The sequence below is a fragment of the Branchiostoma floridae genome, chromosome 1 (assembly GCF_000003815.2).
Source record: "Branchiostoma floridae strain S238N-H82 chromosome 1, Bfl_VNyyK, whole genome shotgun sequence".
Lineage (NCBI taxonomy): Eukaryota > Metazoa > Chordata > Leptocardii > Amphioxiformes > Branchiostomatidae > Branchiostoma > Branchiostoma floridae.
In genome coordinates this window covers 33,143,301-33,151,082 of record NC_049979.1, presented here as the reverse complement: position 1 = coordinate 33,151,082, position 7,782 = coordinate 33,143,301, and the positions used below count along the sequence as shown (strand labels likewise).

General features: G+C 34.9%; 1 protein-coding gene, 1 long non-coding RNA gene and 1 pseudogene across 3 annotated transcripts in view; 1 reads left to right on the top strand and 2 right to left on the bottom strand.

The window, feature by feature from the left end:
- The window catches only part of LOC118424595, a 2,751-nt pseudogene extending 2,476 nt beyond the window's left edge, over positions 1-275 (bottom strand).
- LOC118410961 (homeobox-containing protein 1-like) overlaps positions 1-7,782 on the top strand; it is a 1,064,572-nt gene that overhangs the window by 216,747 nt on the left and 840,043 nt on the right. The window lies entirely within an intron of this gene.
- On the bottom strand, positions 471-4,526 carry LOC118411070. 2 transcript variants are annotated; one of them, XR_004830638.1, is made up of 4 exons: positions 4,310-4,526; positions 3,284-3,333; positions 2,073-2,160; positions 471-481 (listed from the first exon to the last, which is right to left on the bottom strand). It is a non-coding gene; the product is annotated as an uncharacterized LOC118411070 (long non-coding RNA). The 2 variants fall into 2 exon arrangements; XR_004830637.1 differs by lacking the exons at positions 471-481; positions 2,073-2,160 and adding an exon at positions 2,218-2,302 and having other exon boundaries at positions 4,310-4,525.

The following is a 7,782-nucleotide window of genomic DNA, read 5'->3' as shown; positions in this document are numbered from 1 at the left end:
TGCACCAAGCCGAACATCTCACTGGTAGATGCTTGATAGAACTTGATCTTTTTACTAAGACCAGTTGCCCGTATGGCATCCAACATACGGAGAACACCAACACCATCAACATCAGCCGTGTATTCGGCGAGTGAAAATGACACCTTGACATGACTTTGCGCAGCCAAGTTATAAATCTCATCTGGCTGAACTTCAGATATAATCTTCATTAGACATGTGCTGTCAGTCATGTCACCATAGTGCAGGTGGAAGTTTTCCCCCTCCTTGTGGATCATGGGATTGCTGTATAGGTGTTCGATCCTGCCAGTATTAAAGGTCGACGCTCTTCTGATGATTCCATGGACTATGTAGCCTTTCTGTATTAAAAATTCTGCCAAATATGACCCATCTTGTCCATTAACACCAGTAATCAAGGCAACTTTCGCTGGGTATTTAGGCCCGTTGCTTTCCACCTGTAATATCTGTTCCATTTATTTTCAACCTGAAAATAGTAAAATTGAAGCAATTGGAATGTTACAAATATCATACAAACATCTTACTAATGAAATAAAATCTAATGGGTTTGCTTGTCTACATGCCTTACGGTTTCTTACATTTTTTTCCCAAGAACCATGCTTTACTTTTTTTCCCAATTGATTTTATTCAATCAGCAATAATCAAGTGTACACAATGTCGAACATGTATAACATTATCATGATATCATCATTAATACACATTTCTGATCTATGTATTGACTGGAATTACCGAATCACAAAGTGCATTAAATAACTGTAGAATGTCTTATTTAAAGTAGGAAAGGATTATCTTTATATCTAGACCATGACAGGAATATTGCATACTTTGCTAGGGTTATGCACAGATTTGAATCATCATCAAGTAAAATAAATTTTGTGTTTATATCCATATCTGAAACAAAGATTCGTTCCTTAATTCTTTCCCAGTACCCTTGTTGCCGGTTACACTCAATGAACATGTGGATGTAGTTTTGCTTTGTGTTACATAATTCGCAATTGGGGCTGTAAATATTCCCGGTAGTATCTATTATTTTCCATGCTATGAAGTAAAAGTTTACATGGCAGAATATTGTGTAGGATTTTGAAATTAAATTCCCTAAGCTTATTGTCCTTAATATTGAACGTTTGCGCTTTCCGTATCTTAGTCCATATCAATTGGGGGATAAAGTGTCCAAGTGGCATTGAGCAGAAGGTATTATAACATTTTTCATAAGACTAGCTGAGTACAAGTATTTACTGGTAAGTACATCAATTGGAACCACACAGGAATTAAACCATAAATATTCATAAATGTTACCTAATGTTTCGCTATCAAAATAACCGTCCTCATCTATCCAGCTGTAGCCCATAGCCCTTTTTACCATCATAAATTCACTCATCCAGTTTCTTGTGTCTCTAAGTTTCCTTAACAACATATTATATGATACATATTCGGAATTGTCACATAAATCATTCACATATATCAATCCGCTACGAATCCAGTGTTTAAGGAACAATGTTTTGTTATCAAACTTGTAGCTTTCATTACACCAAATTATTACATGTCTTTGTTTTACAAAATCTGTTTTTCCTCCTCCGAGTTCGTGCCAGGTCAATAATACCTGTCTATAGAAAGGTGGGAGAACTCTCAAAGAGGGAGCATCTCCTCCTTTACAAAAATTGAAGCGGAAGGGAAGGAAATCTTTTCCAAAATGATTAATAAAGTGTAATGGTATAAGATGCCAGTGGCCTGGCACTATGCTTTACTTGTAAGTTCACTTGTCACTTAAATTCATTCTAAGTTAAATATTATCGCAGGAAAATATTTGGCTATCTCGTTATTGCATATTGCCTACGCCTTTGCTGTTTTCTTTCTGAAATTTTAAAAGCAGCTGTGAAGAATACTACGACAGGAAAACAATGTGGGCAGATGAAATATCGAATGAGGTGCCCAAATAGCAAGATATGCTTTAAACATATATGTTTAAACCTGTTTAAAAACTAGCCACATCGATTTTTGTGTGGTATAAGTGCATTATCAAAGCAATACCGAAGTATCAACAGTTTATCTAAACTCACCGTGGTATAACCTTCTTTAATGCCCTTTCTTTGATGACCTATGTAAATATCTCTTTCGCAAAATGTTTGACGAGTCTCCAGAAGTTATCTGAGAAAGAGATGAAATAAGGAATTGTTTATTTAACAGTTTATCTAAACTCACCGTGGTATAAGCTTCATTAATGCCCTTTCTCTGATGACCTATGTAAATGTCTCTTTCGCAAAATGTTTGACGAGTCTCCAGAAGTTATCTGAGAAAGAGATGAAATTAGGAATTGTTTATTTAGCCCTATCCAGACCATGGGGGGGGGGGCTAAAAGTGCCTGCGCCAAATTTGATGTCGTATAACTGGCGAACGACATGTGCTAGGATTACAAAACTTGGTGACTTTTCCTGAAATATTGTTTGCAACAATTCTTTCAAAAATTGATTTTTCGTGTTGCCATTGCAACGGCTTTCTGACAGGCATATTATCCCAAATTTACTAATTTCAGTTTGAATTATGGGAGTTCATGGTTTTATTGTTAAATAAAACTTGTTTATTTATATAACTGACATCTTGTGTCATTTAAAGTTACATTTCTAATCAAATACTCATAATTTATGCTATTTGATGACGTCATAGATCAAAATCCAAGATGGCGGACAATGTTATTTTCAACGATAAATACATGTAATTTTTACTGAAATACTTTTATTTTTGTACAAAGCACAATCACTTTAACATTTTCAGTCCATTTCTATTGTGTTTGGGATTGTAATTGGAAAAAGTCGTATTTTTTTAAATTCAAGCTTGTCGATCTAAGATGGCGGACAAATGACGTCATTTTCAGACGTCATATAGACGTCAGTTTCGTCGACATTGGCAGCTTAAGACTTGGCAGACTTAGACACAGATAAAATAAGCTTTATAGTAATCATTTTGTTCAATACATTTAAGTATAGTGGAAATTTCATATTTTGATATATATTTAGCGCCAAAATATGACATTATGACGTCATAATTATGTCATATTAGGTCATAACGATACCAAATTACAGAAATCATAAAACATACAAATACATCATTCCCTTCAAATTTGGTGATCGTAACCCAAGCCGTTTTGAAATTACGAAGGGGGGGGGGGTCAAAAGAGCCCCCCTATGTCCCAGGAATCCAAAAAAAAGCCTGGTGTAGATAACGTTAATCTTCGTACACAAAGTCTTGACAAAAGAAGAAGGCAATTACTTACATGATTAACTGCTATTTTTGTCACCCAATGTCTCATTGGCCTCCGTCCGTCTGAAAAAAACGTTGAGTTTTGGTGGCCAAACATTCTGGAATGGCAGTCTGCACATTTGAAAGTGTTTGATTTGCATATTGGATGGTAGAGGCTATTTTCTGACGCCGCTGGTCTCTAAGTTAGGATCTTCGAGCCCAACACCTAAACTACTTATCGTATGACCACCAAATTTTCAGACAATTATGTACATATAACAAATGATGGTACGAACTTTAGTGTCATTCATCTGACGATATCATGACATCAACTACCTAAGAATGGCCGCTATGTTCGGTTTTGACCGACGAGGTTATCAACATAAATAAGTAATAAAAATGAATCATGCTATTTACGTTGAATTTCATAAAATGTCAAAAACAAATGTTGTTTGTCACGAAAACCCTACAACTTTAACGTTAATAATATGCCTGTCCGAATTTCGCTGCCACTGCAACCTTGAAAGTGATGAACTTATTTTCTTCAATTAAAATGTTTCATATCAGCATTTTCTATAAAAATACTAAGTTTCGTGGCCTTAGCGTAAGCCGTTCTAGAGCTATGGTATAAATCCGGGGATATATATATATATATATATATATATATATATATATATATATATATATATATATATATATATATATATATATATATATATATATATATATATATATATATATATATATATATATATATATATATATATATATATATATATATATATATATATATATCGCTTAAAGTTGCAATGTATTTGTACAAAATGTTACATGGTCCTGTACGGTAAGATTGGTCGCTAAAATCAGTGCTATATATAGAGAGAGGTGGGGGAGAGGGAGAGAGAGAGAGAGAGAGAGAGAGAGAGAGAGAGAGAGAGAGAGAGAGAGAGAGAGAGAAAGAGATAGAGAGAGAAAAGAGAGAAAGAGATCATGCAATTTTAGATTTAATTTTTTACATACATGCAAAATCATGTATTAGCAAAAAGCACAATGTACTTACTTTTTGCAAGTGCAGTGATGGTTGATTGGAAACGACGTTTAAATTTAATAACTTACCACATAAATGAAGGTACAATGCAACGAAATGATACCAGCAAACGATCAAGTAATAGTCATTCCACTCATGTGCCCTTTTCCAAAGACATATATTGCCAGAATGTGCTCTGTACCTTCTGACATCTGCATACCTTTGACCCAAGAAAATTACCTTGTGCCCGCGAAATACATTTGATAATGGTCATGTGGTGTACATTTCTATAATACGCCCCAACCCCTCCGGTGCGGGGAGATTTTAAAGGGAACGTGGGTAATTTCTAACGTTTTGGAAAGTGAACCAATTCAAATTACGTCTATAGGCAACATATTAACACAGCATTTCTATTGGTTTATTGTAGTGCTACTACGCCTCCCACACAAAACTCTCCTTGCTTGAGGTAAAATGCAAATATTAAAAGAAAACCTTGAATGTTATCATACATTATTTGGATCATTTAGTGGCTGATTATTTATTTGCTGATGTGAGATCACTACTGTCACTGTAGTTTTTAGTTAGCAAGTGGCAATTATTCTTTATTTGAACCACGAAAAGTGCATATAACAGAATAATAATGTTATATACATTTATTGTTTTTTAGTAGCAACATCAATGACGTAAAATTACGCCATAAGATAACGTCATGTGCGTTTCTGATACCAATTGGGTTAGGTAATTAAGGGTAGTCACAGTTGTATTTGATCTTGTACAATAGTGTACCATCTTTGAATTAAGCCGATGGCGTCACCAAATTAACAGGAGTTATGCATATCAAGTTTAGAAAATAAACTTAGCTACAGTTCGGTGACCTCATGCATCCGTGAGATATGTAGAGCTTTTGTAAATATCATGCGATAGACAAACACATTAACATGGTTAATTCATAGTGTTGTTACTGACGTACATATGTCACAAATATAAAATTTGCATCATTAATCATAAATTGTTTTTGCAATTTTGTAATTAATTACACAAGTAAGTTCCTCGTTACCATACTTGGTATCTCCCGATATTCCACATATCATAATGAACATATGTTACATTTATGGAAGTTCAGTTATTCGAAACAATGGATTTATACAATTTCCTCATTAATTACCTTTGCCAGAATGGCTAAGGTTATGTTTGGGCTTGTGAGTCTGTGTGTCTATCTGTCTGTGTGTGTGTTAACAGCATAACTGAAGAAGTGATAACTCAAGAAGTCTTGGATGGATCCCGATAATATTTGGGAGATGGGTAGGGGTCGGGAAAAAGAAGGTCAAGTTCGATAATGGCCTCCTAGCGGCTTGCTAAGGTACTACCGCAGAACCTCATTTTTGATATCTCGTGTTCTGTACATGCTGTGGTAATGATTTGCGAGTGGTAGATAGCCCTTTGGGCAGAGAGTAGGTTCTGTGAGTTTGGACCCCCTAGCGACTTGTAAAGAACTGCAGTCGCATTTCCTGTCAAACTTTGTACGTGAATAACTCGAGAACGTGTGATGGATCGTCATGATTTTTGGTATGTAGATAGCCAAAGTAACAGTGTACATAATGGTATACTAATTATGCAAATCTGCAAATTATTAGCATAATTAATGAGGAAAGTTTATAAATTCACTGCATTTCATGATTGGACTTTCGAAATTGTCACATATATAGATGAGAAAGAGAAAAATATCAATGCATATTAATTATGCAAATGACGGCCTAATTTGCATAATTGAAGAGAAAATATGAACGTGTTGACGGATCATCAGGATTTTTGGTATGTAAATAGCCAAAGGGAAGACTTGCAAGATGGAATTTCAATCATGCAAATCGACAGCTAATTTGCATAATTCATGAGGAAAGTTTGTAAATCCAGTGCATCCCATTAAAGGGCTTTCAAACTTGTCACATTTGTAGCTGAGAAAGAAAGAAATATCAATACATAGCATTTATGCAGATTATAATCTCATTTGCATGATTAATGGCAAAATATGAACGTGTTGGCGGATCGTTAAGATTTTTGGTATGTAGATACCCTAAGTTAAAAATTACATAATGAGATACTTATTATGCAAATTAACAGCTAATTTTCATAATCAATGCGGAAAGTTGATAAATCCAGTGAATTCCTTCATAGGACTTTCAAACTTTAAAAAAATGTAATTGAGAAAGATGGCAGAGAGTAAGAGGTGTATGTTTGGGTCCGCCAACGTCTTTTCTTGAACTGCAGGAGCCGGTTTACTTTCACACTTTGAAAGAGAATAAGTCAAGGAGGGATGAAAAGATTATCATGGTTTTTGGTATGCTGATAGCTGAAGTGATGCTTGATACAATTTAATATTATTGTGTAAATAGGGATCTAATTTGTATAAGCAATGGCGAAATGTTATGAACCAACTCCAGGCATATGAAATAAAATGTAATTGAGTAACACATTTATATCTACAGACATCATTCTACATAACAAACCTGGTTTATTTGGCAAAGGTATATGTTAGTGGAACTCTAGTTTTGCACATTAAGTCCCCATTTGCATAAAATTTATATCATTATGGACATCTTTGTCTAAGCCACCTGCATGGCTGCAATGATGTCAATCGATCAATCCTTTCTGCAGTTATCCTCTTTTTTACAGTTTAGAAAATTAATGTTAGGGGGTTGAAATTTGCCCCACTTTGTCATGAAACTAAGAGCTATCTGCCACTCAAATGTCAATACCATATCACGTCCGGGACAAGAGACGCATATAAAAGACTGCTATAGCCTATTAATGATGTAAATGTACTCTTCTTTTGCATAATTAATATTTATTTTGTACAACACTTTTTTTAGATACCTACATACTAAAAATCCTAAAAGTCCGCTGTTCCCTTCTTGACTTATGACAAAGTCCTTTTTATCAACAAGTCCTAACCATTTTGCTAACTGGGAAGTACTTGAGACGGTCCAAGCATAATGATCATGGAGTCTGACCCATGGCCTTGTGGGAAAACTCAACAAATTTGGTGGCTCTAGCATAAGCCGTTCTGGCGTTATATGACAGCAAAGTTGGCACAGGCTTCAATAGACCCCCGGTCTGAATAGGGTTAAATAGGGTTAACTTTATCTTTTTCTTTATCAAACACTCTTTTTATATGTGTAATCATGTAATAGCAAAGAATTACTGAGAGGAATAAAGGACACTAGAGGAACAAATAATGGAAAGATATTGATGTTTTAATGAATGAATGGTAATAAATTTACGCTTTCTCAAGCCTAGCATGCGCCCTGTATTGATGTCTCATACAGCAAGCAACATAAAAGGTCAGAAGTACAACATCAACTAGAAAGGCCGACATTTGCTTGAGAGCAAATACAGCATATTTCAGCCATCTCCCTCCCCATGCAACAATAGGCTATTTCAAAATCACCCATTTGAAAAATCACTTTTATTAACGACGGTTTAACCCAAAAATGAGTCTTACAAAATTC